Genomic DNA, 23503 nt, shown 5'->3' on the forward strand with positions numbered 1-23503 from the left:
CCTGCCCTTTGGGCAGGGGGCTGGACTCAATGATCTCCCGAGGTCCCTTCCAGCCCTAATGTCTATGAAATCTATGAAATCTATGATTATTCAACATCAGCTGTGGTGGACGGGGCACCGTGTGCATGTGCTTGTTGTATGTTTACCAAAACAACTGCTATACTCCCAACTCAGCCAAGGACAAAGGACATGCGGGAGCCACAGGAAATGCTTCAAGGCTAACATTAAGAAGTGCAGCATTGACACCGCAAATTGGGAAAAATTAGCCTGGGACATGGCTACATGGTGATGCCTTGTAAGAAAAAGTACATCATACTTTGAAGAAAACTATCTTGCCCCAGAAGCAGAAAAATGACAGAAATGGAAGGGAAGGAAATAAGACCGACCCTTCCTTTAACCACCAGCTGTGGTATTTGCCAGAGTCTGTGGCTCTAGGATTGGTTTTCTTAGCCACCAATGGACTCATTTACAACCCTTCACTTAACCCATAGGAGTAATCATCTTCAACCATGAGGGATTGCCACTGAAGATGAAACTCACTCGCAAAACTGTGTAACTCATTTCCCTCCGGTGCTGTTCCAGAGAGTGGATGGACAGCCTATTACTGTTATCAGTTGAATCAGTATATTAAATGTGGAAAGAGTGTTAAAAGAACATTTTAAGGTTAAAAAAAATCAAGCACTCAAAATTCAGGTCTGCTAGAATTAGTGATCTATGCAACATTAGTATGTAGGCAAGATTCTTTGGTTAGATGCGATATCTTTTATTAGATCAACTGAGTTAGTTTATTAGACCAACTGATTTGGTCTAATAAAAGATATCACATCTAACCAAAGAACCTTGCCTGCCTATGACCTTAGACCAACAAGGCCACAACCAAAAACCCAGCAACGTTAGTATGTATACATTCTGATACAGTGTTTAGTTATAAATGACCATGTCCTTTTCTTCTTCCTCTGCTGTACCAATGCCTGATTCCCAAAGGACTGTTTTCCTCTGGGGACAGGAAGCTGATTTCCTCATAAGGAAAAAGAACGGGAACTGTTGTTTCCATTGACAAAACAATGAAGCATAACAATGAGTGCTTATGGAACACCGTGAGTACTATGGAATACCTTCCATAAATACTCTCATCAACTAACTATGTTTCTTAATTGTCATTATACCATGACTTTGCACTTTTAGCATTAAACTTGTTGGTTCACATAAATAGCAGGAATTAAAAATATCCCACACATTCTCTATGGTTGTTGTTTATAGCTGTGTTGGTCCAAGGACACAGGTAGACAAAGTTCTTTGGGTAGATGTGATATATATTTTATTGGACCAACTAAATAGTTGGAAAAATTGTTCTTTCCAAGCTTTCAGGCTTTGTGCCGCACTTTAGGAGAGATGTGGCCAGCATCGAGAGGGTCCAGAGGAGGGGGCACCAGGGCAGACCCTACGAGGAGGGGCTATGGGACTTGAACTTGTCTATAAACTTAGCAGGGGGTGACCAGCGGGGAATGGGAGAGACCCTGCTCCCCCAAGCACCTCCCGGAGTAACAAGGAATAACAGCCATAAGTTGTTTGACAGTAGGTTCAGGCTGGACATTAGAAGGCACTACTTCACAGTCAGGGTGGCTAGGATCTGGAACCAACTTCCAAGGAAAGCGGTGCTGGCTCCTACCCTGGGGGTCTTTAAGAGGAGGCTTGATAACTGCCCAGGGAAGGGGGTCAGACTTGAAGATCTACTTAGGTCCCTTCTGACCCTACATCTATGAATCTATGCGATGAGGGGTCAGATTCTCACACAATCAGCCATTTTTAAAGCTGTTTGCAGCTGTGAACTTGTGTTTGGTCACAGCTATAAATTGCTTTCTGTGGTCATGTCAGGCAAAAATTCTCACTTCTGTCTGTATCCTATAATATCTACTAGCCCACTAACACTGTTTTTGTGCACCAAAACTACCACTCGATTAGCATCTATTACATTAAAGGTGAACATTGCCTATGAAAAGAATGCAGCATTGGGTCTTAGTCAACCATCACAATCATTCAGGTAGGAAGAAGCAGAGTAAATAGGTAGATATACTTGGAGATTCTTGCATCTACAAAAGGAATCTATTTTATTTCAGTATCTTTTATCTGCTTTTTCCTAGCTTTTTGTTTGATAAAAGCTCTTGCAAATCTTTTATTTAATTCTTTTTAAAACTAATTTTGCAAAGCAAAAACCCTGGAAAAAGTTCTTACCTTTGCATTATAAGGGATATAGTGTTTTGATAAAGCCTCTGGAGTATGCATCCATGTTTTGTCTGCAAAACAGCAAAATCAAAAAAAGACACGCATAATATTATTGATTTTTTTCTGTAACAGTAATAAAATCTATCTGTAAATGTACCCATCACCTTAATTTTACTAGGTAAATACCTATCAAAGCTATCAATAGACCCTTTCCCCCATAGCATCTGAGAGCCTCACAAACCTTAAGGTATTAGGCAAAGTACTGTTATTTGTATTTTATAGAGTTGGAAGCAAAGAAAGCAGCTGTCAGTTTTTAAAGGTAGTTAGGTGCCTAAAAATGCTGGAAAATATCTAGAAGGAGTTTAAAAACGCCTACATGTTCAATGCTCATTGATTTCTACAGATGTCCTTCTTCATCTTGGAATTTTGAAAAACCTCTAAAAAAAATCAGGCCCTGAATTACATATTGGTCCAGCACCTCATAGGAAGCATATTGAGTAGCAGTGACTGAATCTAAGTGTACCAACTTCCACACTAGTGCCAAACTAGTGTTTAGTTTCTAAACACTACCTCTATGGAGATGCTGAATGATGCATTCAAACATATACCATATTTGGGCATTTGTAGATGTGCTATATTCTCTCTCACCAACATAAAAATAATCAGCAGAGTTGACTGATAATGGATTGATGGCAAATACCCAGCCATCTATATGCTTCCATAGGCCTGTAGACAGGTCTCTATAATGCATTTAAAATCATATAGTTTGGCTGTAAAAGGTCTCAGTGCTGTCTAGGTAATTTTCAATATACTAGAGAAATAATATTATTCTAGCACCGACAAACTGCAGTTAACGTTGTTTGCTAAGTAAAATTACTGCTGGAAAATGAAGGTCAAAATCATCTTGTAACTTCATTGTTTAGGCCAGAAAAGAGACAAATCTGATCACTCAAAAGATTCATAACTTTTAATGATACATGGTAAGTTGGATGCTTTTTCCTGGATGCACAGATCTTTTTCCATGTTAAGCATTTTTATAGATCTCTGCAACACTAAGTCTCTTTCTTCACATAAAAGTGCTGCATGCATCTTAAGTGAGTTTTGCTCCTTTTCTTTCTGATATTTTCTGGCTAGAATATTGGTTGGACATTTTACTTATGATGTTTTTCTGTTTGTAGACTTATAAATTTGTATAAAATTTTAAATTGCTCTGTGTTTTCTTCCTTCATTTTTATATACATTTTTCAAAAAGTAATAACAATTATAAATCAATAAAAAATTACACATTTCTACAGGGGAAAAAAAAATCACATTTTAGACTGTAGAATTACATACAGACTTTTCAAATTTACTTAATTTTTCATTTTACGCACTAAATAAACCTGCACATTTTCTTTTAATCAGAATCATGTCTAAGCAATGTCTTACTTGTCATGCTGTGAATATTATTATGCATTGACAGCATGAGTTAATTGCTTTGTGAAATACATTAACTTTCCCTCTTTGTAATAACTATTTTTAAAATTTTTATTTTATGGAAAAAGATATCTTCTAAAGCTACAGAAGAACAATTCTTCACACTTGAAATGTAAAAGTCCATAAAATATGATTTGGAGAGACAAATATTTGGTGTTTTTAAAGGTATAATATTTAAAACTACTAGGCTGCAAACAGACATTGCCCAGCTGTAAAACTTTTTATGGCAGGAAAAAATGCAAGTATACAGATGTCCTTGCCCTTTGTCATACCACAAATGCCCCCAAAGGGCTACACAACCATTTCTACTAACAGTTTCTGCCACTCTATTGCAGCTGACATCCGTATGTTAATGGAGTGACATGTGTCTTGGGAACTCCCCTGCAGGGGATTTCTGGGGCATGAGTTTCATGCTGCATGGACCCGACCCAGACATGCATCTGCAAACACAGAACAGTGACCTCCTTGGGAGGTTCCCAAAGCTTGGAGGAATTAATATGCTCCAGGTTGGGGCCTGTCACCCAGGGCTGTTGTTCAGGATCAGGCCCCTGAAGCCCTAGAAGCAGCAGTGGCTTAACCATGTGGGACAACAGCCCCAGGTAATATGTATATTTGCCAATCAACTGGATCAGCTGAGCTGAAAAAAAAACAAAAAAAACTAATCCTGTGTAACACCCATTTCTTTTATTTCAAAGTATAGCTCCAGTATAGAAGAACAAGATTTACCACTTGTTCTTTAAAAGTAGCGCGAATCTATATTTGATACAGTAGTAAACAAAGGTGACCATTCTGCTCTCCTGATACTGGCTTTGCCTGTATTCCAATGTAAATCATGGGAGAAGGTAACATCTGCTATAGAGGGCTCTGAATGCAATATGGTACCTTGAGTTCACCAGGAAATAAAGATGACTTTTAAAAAATAATAATCTAGTATGAAGTTGACAGCAAAGGAAGAAAAACAGCACAAAACAAGAGTAATTTGGTATCTTATTATTAAAGCATAGACTTTTAAAGGTCTTTCCATGTTGAGAGGGAAATAAAGTAAAAAAAAAAGGGGCAGTGAGGCAGTAAGTAGAGGCTTCAGATAAAAAAGGAACACTTGGACAAGGCCTTTAAGTGGATGCTATTCCAGAGCAGTACATGCTTGTATAGTACCACCCAGCTTGAAGTATTTATTTAAAATATTAATGACAATGTACTTCTGTATTTCTGTGCCATACAATTTTTCACAAACTGTAATAAGATGCCCTAAAGTGTCTACTTCCATAAATATAAGTCTTTGATGAGGAGTTACAGTGAACTCCCTTGAAAAACTGCAAAAAGTTAGGAAAAATAATGATCTTTTCCTGATTTCTAAAGTAATTTTACAGCCAAATACTGTAACTAATGCTTAAATTATTCATTGGAAATCAAGGTAGGGGTTTTTTGGGGTTTTTTTTGTTTCCCTCTTACTATCAAAACCAGTTAACAGGTCTTGTAGTTGAGACATCGAACTGTGGGGAAAAGGATGAAAACCTAACCTAAATAAAGTCAATGGAAATGCTCAGCTGCCTACTGACCAACTCTAAACTGCACCATAGCAGTGGCAGGGGCTGTAGCAATAGTATAAGAAGAGAATACTGTTAATAATATTTTCATGACTGTCACGTGTATATATGTATAAGAAACACTGGATGGAGGTTTCCTAATTAAAATAAATACAGGGAGAATTTCTCTGGTACTCTAGGCAGATCACTGCGAAAAGCAGGTTATATTTTGATTCTCTAGAGGATTGGACCCTTGCCTTTCACTAGGAAAGTCTAAATGAACAAGAAAGAGTTCCTACTGTATAACAGAAGGAACTGGTTATAAACAGACATCATCTATGGAGCAGGATCAGCTGTGCCAGGATAAATCTCAGCAGCAACATTCTTGGGCACCTGGAGCACAACAGTGGGTGAGGGCAAATGTTTGATTACAACTTGTGCTGCCATCATCTATTTATGGTGGCACAAAAGCGATGTCTGTTTACACCCACTGTGCCATTAAAAGTAAACTCACACTAGCGTTAAACTCTCATTTCCTGGACCTGATCATGGCTGCAGATTGGCAGCACCATCTGTATCAACTCTGTATCATGAAACAGAATAAAGGATAGGAAGAAAAAAATCACATAGAGCGTGAAGATATTCTGGAAAAGCCTGTTAAAAATCACCAGAAATCTCTCAATTTAAATAGAACAATTTTAGATGAATAAAACCCAAGAGATGTCAGAGATATTGCACCGAAAAGTGATATTGAAAATTATGAGAAAACATAACAGGAATATTCAATTTAATAGTTGAATGATTTTAAGGGAAACACGCAGTTTGCTGCACTGCTTCATCCCTTTCTTTTAACAATAATTTTAACCGAGGTTCATGGTTTAGTACTCGATTATTCATTCTGAAATAATAAATATAATATAAGGTTTTGAAATGCAATTGACAAAACAAACAGCTGACATTACTATTATTATTTATCTTTTGTATAGTACCAACTGTGTGCTAGGCACTTTACCAACATATGAAACAGCAGGATCTCAACAAAAAGAGCTTAAAATCTAAATAAAATAAAGGCTGACAAATACCCGCACATAAGAGATTAAAGGCTGAAATAAAATGCCGCATTGTAACAGGCTTGAGTTTTCCTGGCTGCTAAAGGCACTAATAGATGTATAGCTTTTGCTAGGCTTGGTAGCCTGAGTAATGTAAAAGCACTGTATAGACACAACAGTGAAGTGCATCATAAGCAACCCTACTGTTTAAATCAAGAAGGAACTTGTGAACTTTGTACACTAAAGAAGTACTTATATAGAGGCCATAGCTAAAAGGCCACATGTTTTGAGTATTCTGAATATTAGTCACGTACAACACATTAAAACATTTAAATAAAATTATATTCTGAATGTTTTAAAGTACACAGGAATGAGGTAGAAGGAAAAATTGGTTGTGCAGTAGGTTTGGTACTATCCTGCTAGCCTACAGTAGCAAAAAAGAGTGGGACTGGGGACAGCTTAGAGCTCTTCTATATAGAGGTGTGAGAGACAAACATGTATATTGTGGTTTGGCAATGCCTCTAGCATCTGACCATGACTTTTTGGTTTGATGCTGGGGAATAACATGTGGTAGCAAGGTCCTTTTCCTATGACTGTCTTTTCTATGACAGTACTAATAAACTGCTCTGGAACTGAGCCCTCCTCCACCTCCTCCTAAACCAGACTTGACACAGCGTTCCAAAAATTTGAGAGACCAGAGGAATTTAAGGGAGTTAGGCAACTATATATCTTTAAGGAAGGGAACCAGTTCCTTTTCAGCTGAGGTAACAAGTACACAAGCTCCTTTCCAGTGTGAATATGTATTATGTAATTAACTGAATTGTCTAATAAGTGCTCATTGCATCACATCTGCATATACATCAGAGGTGTGGTGGGTATGGAAGGACCCTTGCAACAAAAATCCCTTGTGTTTTAATTATAGCACAAATCCTGCAGTTCCTATTCATATATTAAAAAAACCAAACAAACGCACAGCCACTAATATCAAGAAGGTGTGGCCCACTGCAATCCATAAAACATCTGTTTCTTAAAACTAGTTAATGGTAAGAGGAAATTAGACCATGGTCCTACTGACCCTTCACGTGGAATCTGCTGGATATGACGAAGATGGCTGTCACAGACAATGTTCCCTCCGAGGAGCAGCGGTCCATGAGCGCACAGCCTCAGTGCATGAGCATGCTGCCTTGGTCCGGCATGAGACACTTACCGAAGGGGCCTGAGGGCTGGGGGTCGGGGCCAGGGACTGGAGGATGGAGCTGGGGCCAGATGCTGGGGCTTGGAGGCTCGGGCCAGGGGCTGGAGGCTGGGGCTGGGGCCAGGGGCTGGTGGCTGGAAGCTGGGGCCGGAGCTGGGGGCCAGAGGTGGGAGCCGAGGGCGGGGGGCCTGGGGCTGAAGCTAGGGGCTGGAACCGGGGGCCAGGGGCTGGGGCCAGAGCCTGCTGTGGGTTCCCTGGCTCCGGGGAAGTGCTCCACTCCCCTGCATCAGGGTTGGGGAGTGGAGCACTTCCACGGAGTCAGCAGAGCCTGTGCCAGCCTCCTGCGCCAGCCTCCATCCTTGCCTTGCCTCACCTCGGGCAGGAGCTGCTGCCTGCCCCAGTGAGGCTCCATCGACTCTGGGACACTGCTCCTCTCCCCAGCCCTGAAGCCACATGCCTCCTCACTCCCCAAGGCCAGGGGGAAAGTGGAGTAGCGTCCCAAAGCCGGCGGAGCCTCACTTGGGGCAGGCAGTGGCTCCCCCCTGAGGTGAGGCGAGGCAAGGCAGGGATGGAGGCTGGGGCAGGGGGTTGGTGCAGGCTCCGCTGGCTCCATGGAAGTGCTCCACTGCCCAGCCCTGATGCAGGGGGACTGGAGCACTTCCCCAGAGCCGGCAGAGCCTGCACCAGGCTCCTGCCTCAGCCTTTCCTGTTGCACGGCCTTGAAAAGGCTGTGCATGGCCACACTTTTAGTTCTGTGCTGCTGCGCATGCATGCACCTTAGAGGAAACCTTGGTCACAGATGGTGTTTTTATTGTGGTGCTCCCCTTGCTAATGTGTCTGACACCACCTTATTCACTAGGCCTAATTTCTTCTACTGGTAGACAGAGGACTAGTTGGGTTACTATTTAAAATCATGTTAATTTCTTTTTCAAATTATTATTTTTGTTGAGGATCTTCTCTAGCATAGACTGTATTGAACTAATACTATTTTCTTGCGCTGTATCTATGTGGTCAACTTAGGACCTGTTATGTGTTCAAATGAAAGCTGGATATAACCAGCTTGGGAGTTTCAAAGGTGCATCTACATGTGAAATCAATGCGCACAAATAAACTCTGGAGCTTATTGCGCCAAAGTTTTTTCTGTGTGCAGCACATGGAGCTCAGCTGGAGCAGCCTGGCCTGGCTGATCCAGGGGGTCAGACTGCCTGTTTAGGGCTGCTCTAACTGGGCTCCATGTGCCGATAGGGGGCTGGCTGGGGCATGAGGCTGCCTGCCAGCTAGCCCCACACTGAAGCACCCTGGCTAGGGACAGACATTACATGTAAACCAGTTTAGGTGATAAGAAACTGGTTAAAACCTATAACAGAACAGATGCTCATTGTATATAAACCAGTTTGAAAATGGCTGAAACCAGTCTGAGATAAACCTGGTTGAATGTAGTATCAGACTTAACTGATTTGGCTCAAACTGGTTTATGCAAAGTCTGTCTCAGATCCCTTGCTAGTTGAAGATAAACCAGCATCCCAGCATGCTCTCTGGATTAGGTGAGGCTCTCTGTTCCACAGGAGAGCTGGCCCCTCCCCTCTGCTCCCTGGCTGGAGCTCTGGTACAGAATGCTGACATAGCAGGGTCTGCCTGGTTCTTCCCCGCCCTACTCCCCCCTCACTCAAGCAGGGATTCTCCCCCACCCCTCCTTCTCATCTCCCACAGCACGGACCCGAGCCTTACATTCCCTAGGCACATGGTATGTTAGCTAATGCTGAGAAGAGTCTGTGTGTGTCTCTCTCTCCAATTTCACTGGGACAGGCAGACAGCAACGTGTCTGCTTAGGGCTATTTGGAGCTAATGAACAGGTCAGCAGGTAAGCTGTTTAAGAAGACTTTGAAGTAATGGAAAGAGTCTATTGTTTGGCTGATGAGGTGGTAATCATTGTTATCAGTCCCCTGCTGGCTTGCTCACCTGTCAGTTTGCTGCAGACAGTATAAAGAAGCAGGGAGAGAGATTGAAAAGCTCTTTATCATCAACAGATGCATGCACTACACACCCTGCCTCGCCTCAGTGCTAGCAGGAAGCTAGGGTCTGGCAACACTCTCGGGCCTTGAGCAGGCAGCAGAAAAAAGCCTGGGACCCTGCAGGCAGATCTCCCTAATCAGAGAGTCTTGCAGGGCCTGGCCACAGCCCTCTCAGCTCAGCCATGTGAATGGAGGGAGGGCTGCTCTAGTATCCCCTCAGCATCTATCCTGAGCCACTGCAGGCATGTCCTCAGTCCAGAGAGAATGTCTGTCCAGTTACAAACTGGTTCAGCCTAGCCAGGTTAGATTAACCTGCAAAGATTTAATCAATGAAGGCTCAGGCTTTTTTTAATGTTTCCTAGCCCCTGTGCCCCAGACAGCTGGGGTATGATCTACATGTGCACTGCTGCACATAAAAAAATCTGCAGCAGGATAGTATTTGTATTTTACAAGACTACCCTGCTGTGGAATTTATTAGTTTTGTGCACCCTAACAGGGGCACACATGTAGATGCCAAGATGTTTACTGAGCACTTAATAAGTCAACTGCACAGTAAATGTCTTATACTGAAGCACCCAAGCACTGGGTAGTAATTTTTATCATGTGTTAATTACTTTGCACATTGGGGCCAGTCTAAATTTATTGCGTGACTGACCAGTTAATTGCATGATGTACATAGAATGTAGTAGGGGGCCTTACTGTGCTCTGGAATGATATCTTCAATCATGCTGCAATGCTCTGGATGGGCTGCTCCCTAAATTAGAAGCAGTGTAGTCTTAGGCAGACTAACTGGTCCCATCATTCAACAGTGTTCAGTGCACCTGAAATGCTGTGTGAATGCAGTTGAATTTTTTCTGGTTTAGGAAGGAGCCCACCCAGACCTGGGAAGCATGTTTGAGGACAGCACTTTGAAACAGGATAAGTTTACTGTTTAGATGTGGCTTTGGTGTCCTAATTATTCATGCCAGACTTCTCCACACTTAATACTACTTCCTTGCAGGTCTCATTGTAAAGAGTTAGAAAAAAACTACATTCAATGCAATGTACAACATGTTATAATACTGTGAACCTGATACCTAAAGGGTTGTCTTTCATCCCATGAAAATACAATAGTTTCTAGGAAGCAAATCCTGAATTTTTTATTCATGCCTTATTAAAATAAAACTCTTCTTGATATCAAGAAATATTTTGGCTGAGTATAGAAAAGTTATGACTCTGGGGTTACTTTTTTACTTGTGTGATCAAGTTTTGTATTAAAGAAAGATCTTACAAATGAACAAGTTTATAGAGTCTTCTGAAGAAGAGAAAGCTCCTTAGGGTCAGTACCTATAACTGTATTAATGATTCAGGACCAGACATCATATTACTCACTTCCAGACAATAACATTCTGTTTTGAACTTGGTTATCCATCTTCATATCAGGGAAAAAAAGTTCACCACTGTGCACATAAAAATTACCATCCTGTTGTTCGTCTAGTAATATATCCTTCCTCCATTAGTAACTTATTGCAAAAAAAGCAAGCTCCTGACAACTGCATTTTTATTAATTATGCAATGTTGTACATAAGGTTAAAAAAATTCTTCTTGATCCCTGCAGGCTATGGAGTTTATGCCCTGAAACATGAGTTTTGATTATGGCTATCATAGTTTCACCTACACTAAGTTCCTCCAACGTTATTAATGGCCATAAATTTATCCAGGCCTTTCTATAATCAAATCATGGATTTGTTTCAATGACCTTCTCAGCGAGTAAATTACAGACACCAACTACAACCTGAGTGTTTAATAACAGCAATGTATTAAAGTTATGACTAGTTAACTATGATTAAGTATGCTATCAAAATTATGAGACACATTCTGCCCTCAGATAGATACAGAAAAGTCCTATTGATAGATCTGATTTTTTTTTTAAATGTGGCTCCTTTTTTCTTTTTGGGTTTTTTTTTTTGTGCCTGTGTGTGTTTGTTTTTCTTTTTGTGAAGACTAAAATGATCCTTGAAGACAGTTTATTCTTTGCCAAGACACTGAAGTCTTATCTTCCTATAACAGAATGGGTTTTGCAGAAAGTCAAGCTTTCCAGTGTCCTTCCATTTTGAGATTCAGAGCCTTATGAATGACTGCTTATTTAAATGACAAAATGCTATTAAAGCAATATTGAATTTTCATAGGTACAAAACATAAAAAGTGAGGAAATGCAAACACTGGATTCAAATAGTGATATCATCTCAACCCTATCATACATCCTATACATTTTTGTTATACATTTTAGAAGATGAATAGCAAGATTAGGCTACATACTGTACCAAAAAAAATAAAGGAATATAATAATACAATTCTTCATTTTTTGTGATACAGTGTTCACGAGCTGTGCCTGGTACCTCGATGTATATAGAAAAAACATTTAAAGCGTGTCTATGGCCAAATTGTTGATTCTCCAAATCAGCACTGAATCTTGAGATTTGGATTTGGCTGAATCGAACTGGGACAGTGATCTGAATCAACGAATCGAATGACTGTCCCTGATTCAGGCCAAATCCGAACCGAATAGGGCCTATTTTGCATACCCCTGATATACAGTAAAGTTAGAATTTTTGCATGCATGTATAAACCAAAATGTGTCAATACACACATTAAAGTGTCTGTCTGTGGCAACTGCAGAACTACATATTTTATCTTCGTAAATGTGGAAGTGGACACTCATGTAACATTTGAAGCCACATGTAGGCTTGCTCTACAACTTTCAACATACATTACACACAAACAGTAATGAATAGTCATTCTAAATGGAAAAATGTATTGGCTTTTAGAGCTCAAAGTCTTTGGGTGGCAAATATTTTTATATTTTTTGCCTCTATGTTGCATTTATTTCTGCCCCTTTTTATGACTTTACCTGTCTGTCTCACATTGAAAAAAATGAACAAGAAACCCCAAATATCTGTTGTGTCAGAAATAGGCAACGGGTCTATAAAAACCCTCAAGATCATTTTATAGCCAGTGCATCCAATTCAATCATATTCTGTAACTTTTTCTCGAGTTATTCCTGGCATTTTAAAGTTTGCCCATTATATCTTGTCCATCTACATTTCTATAAAAGACTGCCATAAAGAACCATGCTGGTCTTGTTTATTTGTATAGACAAATGCAATTTATAAAACTTTGAAATTTATAATAGGCTACTACTTTAATGTATTGCAGTCAATATTGTGGATTTATTCCATAATTCACTCAATTACCTAGCAGAAATTATTTCCTTAAAAACTATATATTTTTTTCTACATGATGTTAGAGTTCAGAATCTCTCTCAGAATCTTGGGATTAAACACATGTATTAGGATATAACAAACTATGGCTCAGATTCAGTGGTAAATTACATTCTGCCCATGCACTGTAAAGTTAGGAGAATTTCCCAGAATTTAATTCAGTGCTGAATCTAACCCCCAAACAAATAAGTGCAGCTGTCAGTTACACAAATTGTTATGTTCTATGACTGTGAGGTTATTTTTTTTTAAATTTGTTTTATTTCTGGTAGGCATCCTAACATGTCTGGGTAAAGATTTTGCATCTAGTTATTTTTTGTTTAAATATATCCCTTCCCATTTGGCCGAATAAATATATCTTGTGCTTTTAATTAAACATAAACAAACAAACAATAGTCCTTCTTATTAATTTTCCTGTTTGTGCATGAGTAATTAGTTTTTAACAGTAATGACTATTAATTTGGCGTCCTGAAGCTAGAAAAGGGAGCATGCCCCGAAACAGCAATGATTAGTTATTTTAAATGAATTGTCTGTTCTTTTTCTGCTTGCTTACCCCACCCAGAGCCTGATTCTTCTGCACAGGGGCAGATCCAGTATTTCCCCAAAGGGAGTGCTGAGCAGCAACCACACTGCAGGAGTAGTTGTACCCCCTGTTCCCACCAGTGCAGAAAGACCATGACTTGGGAGTGTGTGGGGCCTTTTCTAAAGACCCTAAAGCAGGTGAAAATCCTACCTCTCTTCCTCTTCCTGCTTAGAGATATTCCCCCTCTGTTCCTGCCATCCCCTTCCCCTTGGCCCCTGGTGCTTTCTGCATTGTTCAGGGTCAGGAACCTCCAGAACCAGCTGGGCTGTGCCAAGGGTGGGCTCAGCTGGGGAGGGACAATGGCAACATGGAGGCTAGAGAGAAGTTTCCACCCCCCTGCCTGATTGTGGGACAGGCATGCTGCTACTATCTCTGTCCCCAGCTGAGCCCAGCCAATCATGTAGGAGCCAGGAATGGTTCTGATGCTTCCCTATCCCTGAGACACCAAGTCAAAATAGGCAGGGAGGGAGCACACATTTGACCAGGAAAAGGAAGGGAGGGAGGATTTTCACTTGCTTTAGGGACATCTGCACATGCTTCTGCACATGCTTCTACAGTTATGTATATGTATCAAGAAAAATGGGTGAACCATTTTGGGTAGTGGCTCACCCAATACTCAGTCAGACTTTTGAGTATAAGAGAGTCACTTATATGCAGTCACAAGATTTACAAAACTCTTTATTACTGGAAAATATATTAAATTCCCAGAAATGCTGACAAATAAGGTTGTACACAAATGACAAGAAACAGCAAAGAAGCCAAGAGTAGGAAGATCATGATCTCTGCCTACCACAGCTAATACTATTGTTCTGCTTAATCAGATAAAATGTTCTGTAGTACTCATTCTAGTTGAGCATGTACTGCTATACAAACTAAATTATGATGACACATGGTAAAGAACTGGCCAGGAACAGAAAAAAATGAATCGGAGAAGAATGGAAAGTGACAGACAGATAGACATTCGATACTGTGTTAGCTCTAAAATGGCAGAATAATGCAACAAGAAATGATACAAAAATATGTTAGAAGGGGAAAAAAAAACTGAAGTCCCAGTTTTGATTTATTTCTTTTTTGATTTTTTTTGTTAACTGCTAACTACCACTAACACCTAACTACCTCTATCTCTCAGTAATTTTAGGAAATGCTACCGGTCTGTCTGGGTTTTCCTTCCTATAGGTAGATGAGCTGAAAACACACTGTTGGATTTATGTAACTGAACACAGAGAGACACATCTGTATTACTTTCAGGGTGCTAGACTGGGCTCTTTTAAAGAAACTGTTAAGACTTATGTGGTTTAATGGTAGGCATTAGTTATGCACTAAAAAGCCAGCTTTACTTAATATTTTCAATGCATATATATTTAAATTTAGTGAAGATATAGCCCTTTCTTTTTCATTTGTGGTTAAATACAATATTTAGAATTAATATACAGTCTTCTCATTAAATAATTCATTACTAAAAATAAGTATGGCTTTAGCAACAATTTTAATAAAGAGAAAAATTCCAAAAAACTCCATTTATGTATACGAAGCCATGATTCGATAGAAACTAACTATATGATTGGGATATAATGCTGTAATAATGCAGTGAAGCAGCAGGATATCAAGTTGCAACAATTCGTCAGCTGATTCAATCACATCTGTAATACAACCTCCTCAAAAGGCTGGTGCTCTTTCACAGGATGCCTTCTCCATCCCACTCCCATTGGAGCCAGGCTAGCTGGAGGATTATAACTTCAATTCACTTTTGCAGAGGAAGATTAGTCCCAATAATCCTAAATCCACATAATAAAATCAGAAGGAATGCTTTCCATGCTTGGAATTCTAGAGCCAGTTCTCCTATGTATAATATGAAAGCATACCAAAGACATCTTAGTTTCAGAAATTCAAGATTTAGAAGGCACATATTCAGCTTCAGTGCTAGAACTTGGCCAAATCCTTTAGTCCAAATTCAGAGAATTATAGAAAATAAGGGTTGGAAGGGACCTCTGGGGATCATCTAGCCCAACCTCCTGCTCAAAGCAGGACGATCTCCAACTATATCATCCCACCCAAGGCTTTGTCTGCCTGGGTCTTAAAAAATTCCAAGGATGGAGATTCCACAACCTCCCTGGGTAGCCTGTTCCAGTGCTTTACTACCCTCCTCATGAGAAGATTTTTCCTAATATCCTTCTCTTACTTAAGATCGTTGCTCCTTGTTCTGTAATCTGCCACCACTGAGAACAGTCTACCTCCATCATCTTTGGAACCTCCCATCAGGTAGTTGAAGGCTGTTATTAAATCCCCTCTCAGACTTCTATTCTCCAATCTCTCTGCAATTTATCCACATCTTTTCTGTAGATGGGGGGTGGGGGCTAAGAGAACAAAAGTGGACACAGTACTCCAGATGTGGCCTCACCAGTGCCGAATAGAGGGGAAAGAATCACTTCCTTCAATCTGCTGGTATTAGTCCTACTAATGCAGCTCAGTATGGTATTAACCTTCTTCACAACAATGGCAGATAGCTGGTTTATATTTAGCTGATTGTCCACTGTAACTCCCAGGTCCTTTTCTGCACAGCTGCCTGTACCAGTGCATGGGATTGTTCCGTCTTAAGTGCAGGACTTTGCACATGTCCTTATTGAACCCAATGAGCAGGGATCTGGGTTTTCCATTTCCCATTGCAAAACAGAGAAGAACCATGGATTTCCCAAATTTATCAGAGAAAAAAATGGGTTTTCCCTTTTAGCAGAGATATCCACAGATTTCCCACTTTTGCAAAGAGCTCTGTAGGCTGGTGGAGTTCCAGCCTGCAAGAGCTAATTCCAAACAGGACGGAAACCCCCCAACCCTGTCCGGAGGGGGAGGGAGAAGGGGAAATGGTGGGGCCTGAGGCTCTCAGTTACCCAAGGCTTGGCTTTGGCTCACTGTTCTTCCTGGAGCCTAAGATAAGTGGGGCTTGGAAAGGGCTGGGGGCCACCTCTGGTAGGGCTGGAGGGTTGCAGGTCGTGGCTGAGGGGCACCGGCAGGGATGGTGGCTGCCAGGGCATTGGTGTGTGGCTGTGGGAATGGGGAGGTGTTGGGGGAAGCCACATATGGAGTGCCTGCTGGCAGCGTGTGGACCGGAAGTGGTGGGCTACTGCCAGGCCAGGTTTTTCCAGGGGCGGGGCCAGCTCATGGCTGCAATGTACACTCCTGGGCACAGGATGGATACCATACCCCATGATCTGTGCGCAGGGCTGGGGCAGGACGGATGCTCACTGTGGGCTCATGCTCCCCACCCTGCTGCCTTCTCCCAGGGCTTCCACAGTGCAGTGTGTGCAACCTGGCATGGCAGGGCACAGCAGGGTTGCACAGGAAAGCTTGTTGCCCCTGAAACCTCTGCGCTGCCCCAGCCACAGAGGCAGCACAGGCAGCAGAGCAGGGTTGTGCCCCTTGCTGCTACCCTCACCTGCAGGGGAAGTGTGGCCAAGGCAGCACAGAGCTTGCAGAGGCAGTCAGCTTTCCTGAGCATCTCTGCTGTACCCTGCTACGCTGGCTCACACACCCTGCCCTGCAGAGGTGCTGGGGGAGGGTGGCAGGGTGGGGAGCATAAGCCTGCAGCATGCACCCGCCCTGCTCAAATCTGGAGGGCACAGGTCTCCCCTGTTCCCCAGGAGTACGCACTGCAGCCAGGAGCCAGCTGCCTGAGCTCGCAGCAGGCAGTAGTCAGCAGCAGTGGGAGAGCTGCATCCATGCTCCTCCTGCAGCAGCCACTGCCTTCTGTTGGGGGCAGGGAGCTGTGGACCTGAGTCCCTGGCCCCATAGCCTGGGCAGCTGGGGGCAGGGCTGTGGTGGGGAGTGAGGGGCACAAGAAGGGATGGGGGATTGTTGTGTGGGGAGTGAGGGTCATGAACATGATGGGGGGCTGTGGGGGCAGTGAGGGGCACCAGCAGGGCTGGGGTGGATGGGGGATGTTGTGGGAGGCCTTTAATTTTAATAATGGATTTGAAGGATTTTGTCAGAGAATTTGCTATTTTTAACTGAGAAGGCGAGGATCCCTGCTCATGAGATATCTTTTGGTCCAATCCTACAATTTGTCTAGGTCCCTCTAAATCCTAGCTCTACCCCCGCCAGCTTGGTGTCATCCACAGACTTGCTAAGGGTGCACTCTATGCCATCTTCCAGGTCATTGAGGGAGACATTGAACAAAACTGCCCCCAAAATGACCCTGGGGCACTCCACTTGATACCAGCTGTCAATTAGCCACTGAGCCACTGATTACTATCCTTTAAGTCCATGTTCCAGCTACTTTTCTATCCACCTTACAGTCCATTCATCCAACCTGTATTTCCTCAGCTTGCTCGCAAGAATGTTATGGGAGACCTCAACCATCCACAGCGTCAGTCATCTTCTCATAGAAGGCAATCAGGTTATTCAGGTATGACCTGCCTTTGGTGAATCAATGCTGACTGTTCTTAATCACCTTCTCCTCCAACTGCTTAGAAATAGATTACTTGAGGACTTGCTTGACTTGTACACATCCAGCTTTTCTAAACTATCCCTAAACCTGTTCTTTCACAACTGTTGGCTGCTCACCTCCTCCCCAAATTGCGCTGGCAGGTGCCATAGTTTGGGAGCTGACCTTGCCTGTGAAGACTGAGGTAAAAAAGGCATTGAGTACTTCATCCTTTTCTGCATCCTCTGTCAGTACGTTGCCTCCCCCATTCAGTAAGGGATGCACACTTTTCCTGACCTTCCTTTTCTTGCTACTGCCATACTTGTTACCCTTAAATGCTGTCCCTTGCTATATCTGACTCCAACTGTGCTTTACTTTCCTGATTCAAATTCTGCATGTCCAAGCAACACTTTAAAACTCCTCCCTCATAGTTTGTCCAACTTTCCACTTCTTGCAACTTTCGTTTTTGGTTTTTGTTTTGTTTTAGCTCATTGAAGAGTTCCCTGCTACACCAAGCTGGTCTTCTACCACACTTGCTAGTCTTCCTACACATTAGGATGCTTCATCCCTGTGCCCTCAGTAAGGTTTCTTTAAAAGTACAGCCAGCTGTCCTGGACTCCTGTCTCTCTCAGACTGACCTCCCAGGGGACCCTGCTCATCATTTCTCTGAGTGAGTCGAAGTCCAGGGTCGTTATTCTCTGCTCACCTTCATTTCTTTCCTTAGGATCCTGAACTCACTCATCTCATGGATACTGCCACTCAAGTTGCCATCCACTTTTACATTTACCACCAATTCATCCCTGTTTGGAGCAGCAAACTAGGGCCCCCTAGCTGGCTGCTCCAGCACTTGCACTAGGAAGTTGTCCCAAACATTCTCCAAAAATTTCCTGGATTGCCTGTGCACTGCTATATTTCCCTCCCAGCGCAACTGAAGTTGCCCCATAAGAACCTGTTTTCTGTAATCAGAAAACTTCTGGCTATTTGAAGAAAGCTTCATGCACCTCATCTTCCTGCTCTGGTGGTCTATAGCAGACACCTACCATATCACCCTTATCACTCTCCCCTCTGAACCTAACCCAGGGCCTTCCAACAGACCTGTTTTCAGTTTTATGCTGCAGTTCTGAACAATCATACTGTTCTTTTATATAAAGATCAACTCCTCCTTGTCTTCTCCCCAGCTGTTCTTCTTGAAGAGTTTACACCCATCCATGAAACTACTCAAGTCATGCAAGCTATCCCACCAAGTCTCTGTTATTCCAATCACATCATAGTTCCATGACTGTGTAAGGACTTCCAGTTCTTCCTATTTGTTTCCCAGGCTCCATACATTCATGTATACAGGACATCAGAAGCAACTTGCTGATTGCCCTACTTTCTCAGGAAGAATAAGGCCTCCCCGTTGCCCTCTCCTGCTTGTAATTCTTCCAGGTCACCTGCTTCCCCACTTAACTCAGAATGTTTGTCTCCATACCACAGTGAACTAAGTTTAAAGCCCTTCTCACTAAATTAGCAATCCTGTCTGCAAAGTTGCTCTTCCCTCTCTTCATCAGGTGGTTCCCATATTTTCCTAGCAAGCCACCATCTTGGGAACAAAATCCCATAGTCAAAGAAGCCAAAGTCCTGCTGCAGACACTATCTATGCAGCCATGCACTGATTTGCAGGATGGACCCACTCCTGTCCGGGCCCTTCCCTTAACTGGCAGGATCAAGAAGAATACCACTTGGGCCCCTGTCCCCTTCGCCCTTGCACTTAGAGCCCTACAGTCACTTTTGATCTTCTCAGGGTTGCCCCTGGAAGTATCACTAGTACCCATATGCGGTCTGCACAGCAGCAAACCAGGACCTGGGTGAAAGCCTCAGTGGTGAGCAGTCCTGCCTGAACTCACCCCTCAGAGAGCAAGTAGAGGGAGAGCTGGCAGTGGCAGTGGCTCTGGCATTGAGATATCCTCCAGCCATTTATTTGGTCTCCTAACCCACCACCTCTCTCTTCTTGCCTCTCTTTCCAAGCAGATCTTCCCTTGAAAATTCCCCTGTAAGCTGATTTGTTCATTGCTCCTTGGTCCCAAAAGATTCCCCTTTCCCTGCTAACCTGCTTCCTTTCACCAAGCTTACAGCAAAGGAAGATGGCAACAGTTTCCAGGGAAACTCCTCTAATAAGCTCCTCCTTCCTTTGGACTCTGGTTAAAAAAGAGGCTTAAGTATTAGCCTAACCGCTCAGTTTTAGCTACTTACACCTCATATGTATAAATTAGCTACTCTTAATTAAAGAAAGAGTTTACCTTAAAGGCTCCCCTTCAAAGAGGAGGGTGGCAAACTGACTTGTGAACTACTGGCAAACTGCCCTGTTCCCTCGCTCCCTGGTCATGTGGGGCATCCCTTTTAAATGCTCCTCTGCCTGGAACAGCTCCACCCCCTCATTAGAGCTTTTGTCAGACAAGCAGTAATCACCCAGCAATCAATCATCCAGATAGCAGCACTCCCAGCTGCTCAGAGTACACGCCCAACCACACAGCCCACCAAGCAAATACTCCGCAAGCCAGACTTTTGTGACTTAGTTGCTCACTTGCATTCCCAGAGCAGGATCTGGTGGCTGGCTTGTCTTCCTCTTCCCCTTCCTCCTCTCGCTACCAGCACATTGCCCTGTTTGTTGTCCCCGTTTGCTTTCTCCATGATCACTCAGGGAGTCTCCTTTTATACCCTCCTGGGCTTATTCCCCCCACCTCCTTGTTAGAGTTTTGTCAGACACAGGAAGCAATCACCCAGCAATCACTCCACTAGCAATACTTCTGGCTGCTCAATAGAGTGCCTGTGAGACAGGCTCCCACTGCTTGGTTCCGTGTAAATAAGTCAGCTGAAAAAGAGACTTTACACAGGCATCGTATTTGTAGTACTACAAAAGTCAAGGGGACAGATGTGTACACTTGTAGTGCAACATAAAATAGCACAAATACTATAGAAATATTCCTGTCTGAAACCGTATCTTCTCTGTAGCTCTATATTTTTTAGGTAACATCTGTTTAAGGTGTCTCTTGGACTCCCAGTGTCCTACAGTACTCTGTTTTCCTTTCCGCTCAAGTGGGGAAGGTAGAGAAAGTATCTGGCTCTCTGACCGCCTGCTGGGAGCAGAGATGCAACATAGGCAGGACCAGGGGCTACAGCTCTGCTCACCATATTGTGCTGTCACAGAGCTTGCTGCTGCCCTGCTCTTGAGGGAGCAATAGATCTACCCATGGCAGGGTAAACAAAGGATCATCCTCTTATTGCCCCCTGGCTGGAGAGTGTGTCTTTGCAGTGACTTTGTAGAGTTCCAGTCAGGAGGCTATGAACAGATATACTCCAAACAACGCAATACAAAGTGATGAGGTGCTTATGTAGCACTATAAATTAATGTGTCTACAGCCTTTCAGCAGGGATTAGTTTTATACAAATCCTAAATTCTGTGAGCATCAGGCCATTTGGGTGCAAGGTTGGACTACTCAACCTATAGCTAAGAAAGTACAAGTCAATTTCTCTTGACAGTAGGTCCAGTACATATACAAGCCCAGTTTAAGAAACTATTTGATATCAAGAGTACATTATTACACAGGCACTGATGAAGGGATAAAGACAATCAGTGCAGGTTATCACCTACAAACAGCACTAACTGGCAAGACAATACTTGATGCACAAAGGGAGACACAAATATTCACAGTACAGTACAGCAAGAACCAATGCGAGACCAGAAGCAAGGTGAATTACCACACTACAAAACTAAAGAGGAATGGAACACTCCCCTCCCCCACCCCATCATGTCTATGGAAGAACATGAGGAATCTAATACAAACTATATGAAATTTGTGTTTAAAAAAATTCAGGGAAAGTGAGGCAACACCAGTGAACGGAATGCAAGAATCAAGCATCAACAAGAAATGGAATTATTTGTCTGGAAAAGAAAAAAAGTTACCAGTGTATGGATTTCAGAGTTAGAATCACCTAATGTATACTAAATAAGTCCCAAATATATTACAGAGATATTGCTGTTGCACTTGGTTAGAGTCTATTATTCAGAAACTGAAAGTTTCTAATTTTATTAAAGATATAGAAAATATAAGAGCAAATTCTTTTGAAGTATAACTGGATACACTCACAGTGACTCTATTAGAGTTTCATTTTTTATCCCACAACAGACCCTGACCCATAGTCTGCCATTTAAGGATTTTTAGAAGAAAAGCATATTATGTAAACAACAAAGCCAAAAGATATAGCCCTAAAGTTGTACTAATTAATAACAACCAACAGCAAACATTTGCTGTTAAATCAGGAAACAAATCTCTGTCTGTAACCTCCTGTAAAAATTACTAAAATAATTAAGTAACTAAGTCTTCAGTTACAGAAAAAAGTACTGAAGTCCTGAGGACGAATAAAAAATGTAGGTGTATACAACAGAATGTGAACGAGCTGAAGGAACACTATCAGTAACTCTTGAGTATTCATCTAGTAATCAGCTGCTATACTGATAGTAGAGATGCACACTTTCTGAATAGCACAAGTTTAATTTTTAGCAGTAGAAGTCTAGGCCTTAAGAATCACAGAGCTTTTATTTCACAGGAAGGTTTATCTCTGTAAAAGTATTTTTCCAAAACAGCTTACCCAATAAAAGCCCAGTCATTATAAATGGTAAGCAGAAGTCTCTATGTCTCCCTTTCATTATTCTAACTCCCTCTGGCATACCCTCTGGTCAGAAATCAATAAAGAAAATAGCATGAGCTCTCAGCATTGTGCTCCAGAGAGATGAGTTCTCCATAGCTACTAATCTTGAGTGACTTGTTCCATACAAATTTCAGAAACTCATTTCCTTCTTAACTAATTGGTCTGATACAACTATTCAGATTCAGAAATGGTCTCTTCTGTAATACTAATATTTGATCTTTAAGTATTTATGCAAGATTTCTTCTGTCTCTTATGCAAAAGGCAAGGATTTTCTGGGGTGATATCTTTTATTGGACCAACTGTATAGCTGAGATAGAGTTAGACAAGCTTTCAAATACAAGGTATTCTTCATCAGGTCACAACTGTCTCTTACATAACAAAAACAAAAGTACTTACCTTTCTTCCTGCTAAAAGCACGATTCATATTGAGAACCAGCTAGTCAAATATATTTTTTGTTGCACTTTAACCTGAAAAGCAATGCACATGAAGAAAATAAAAAATTAACAATCATATAAAATTAATAATATATTTAATAATAATAATGTATAAAATAAAATAATGGTAAAGCATTAGAGAACATTTAGTATTTGTGCACATTAATGGCTATTTTAAAACTTAAACATATATGATCATGAATTAACCCCATGCAGAATTATATATTATATGTACCAGGCTGCTTTTCTATGTCTACAATCTTACAAAATATAACTAAAATACCTCATTTGAATAGATATTCAAGGAAGATTTAGACCTTTCCTGAAATAAATTTAAGAGAGAATGCTTTTCTTATGAAGAAAATCAGGCAGTTCAGGAAATTATACCTTTTAATGACCTGTTTACCATCAATGTGAAAGGGCAAGTTAATGCTTATTCAAAAACTCCTATTACTGTGATTTAAGGCAGTCAAGAAACTGATTAAAGCTATACAACACAACGCATACTCCTGTGTTTTCAGGCAGAGAAAAGATTGTGATGTGAGTGTTGACTCTCTACTATGAGACCTGGAAAGGCCATTCAGTAAAAAATGCACTGTGGTTAAACTCTCCTGTTTGTCTTAAGGATATTCGCTTATACC

The 23503-nt window shown here is 41.8% G+C and overlaps 1 long non-coding RNA gene across 1 annotated transcript in view; it reads right to left on the reverse strand.

The window, feature by feature from the left end:
• The window catches only part of LOC109323190, a 34711-nt gene extending 11815 nt beyond the window's left edge, over window positions 1-22896 (reverse strand). The window contains exons 1-3 of the long non-coding RNA XR_002104572.1: window positions 22824-22896; window positions 2233-2294; window positions 153-154 (exon numbers count right to left, since the gene is read on the reverse strand). This is a non-coding gene — a long non-coding RNA (uncharacterized LOC109323190). The remainder of the gene's footprint in view (window positions 1-152; window positions 155-2232; window positions 2295-22823) is intronic.
• Window positions 22897-23503: the final 607 nt, after the last annotated feature.

Source organism: Crocodylus porosus, unplaced genomic scaffold, assembly GCF_001723895.1.
Source record: "Crocodylus porosus isolate Cpor-Errol unplaced genomic scaffold, CroPor_comp1, whole genome shotgun sequence".
Classification (NCBI taxonomy): domain Eukaryota; kingdom Metazoa; phylum Chordata; order Crocodylia; family Crocodylidae; genus Crocodylus; species Crocodylus porosus.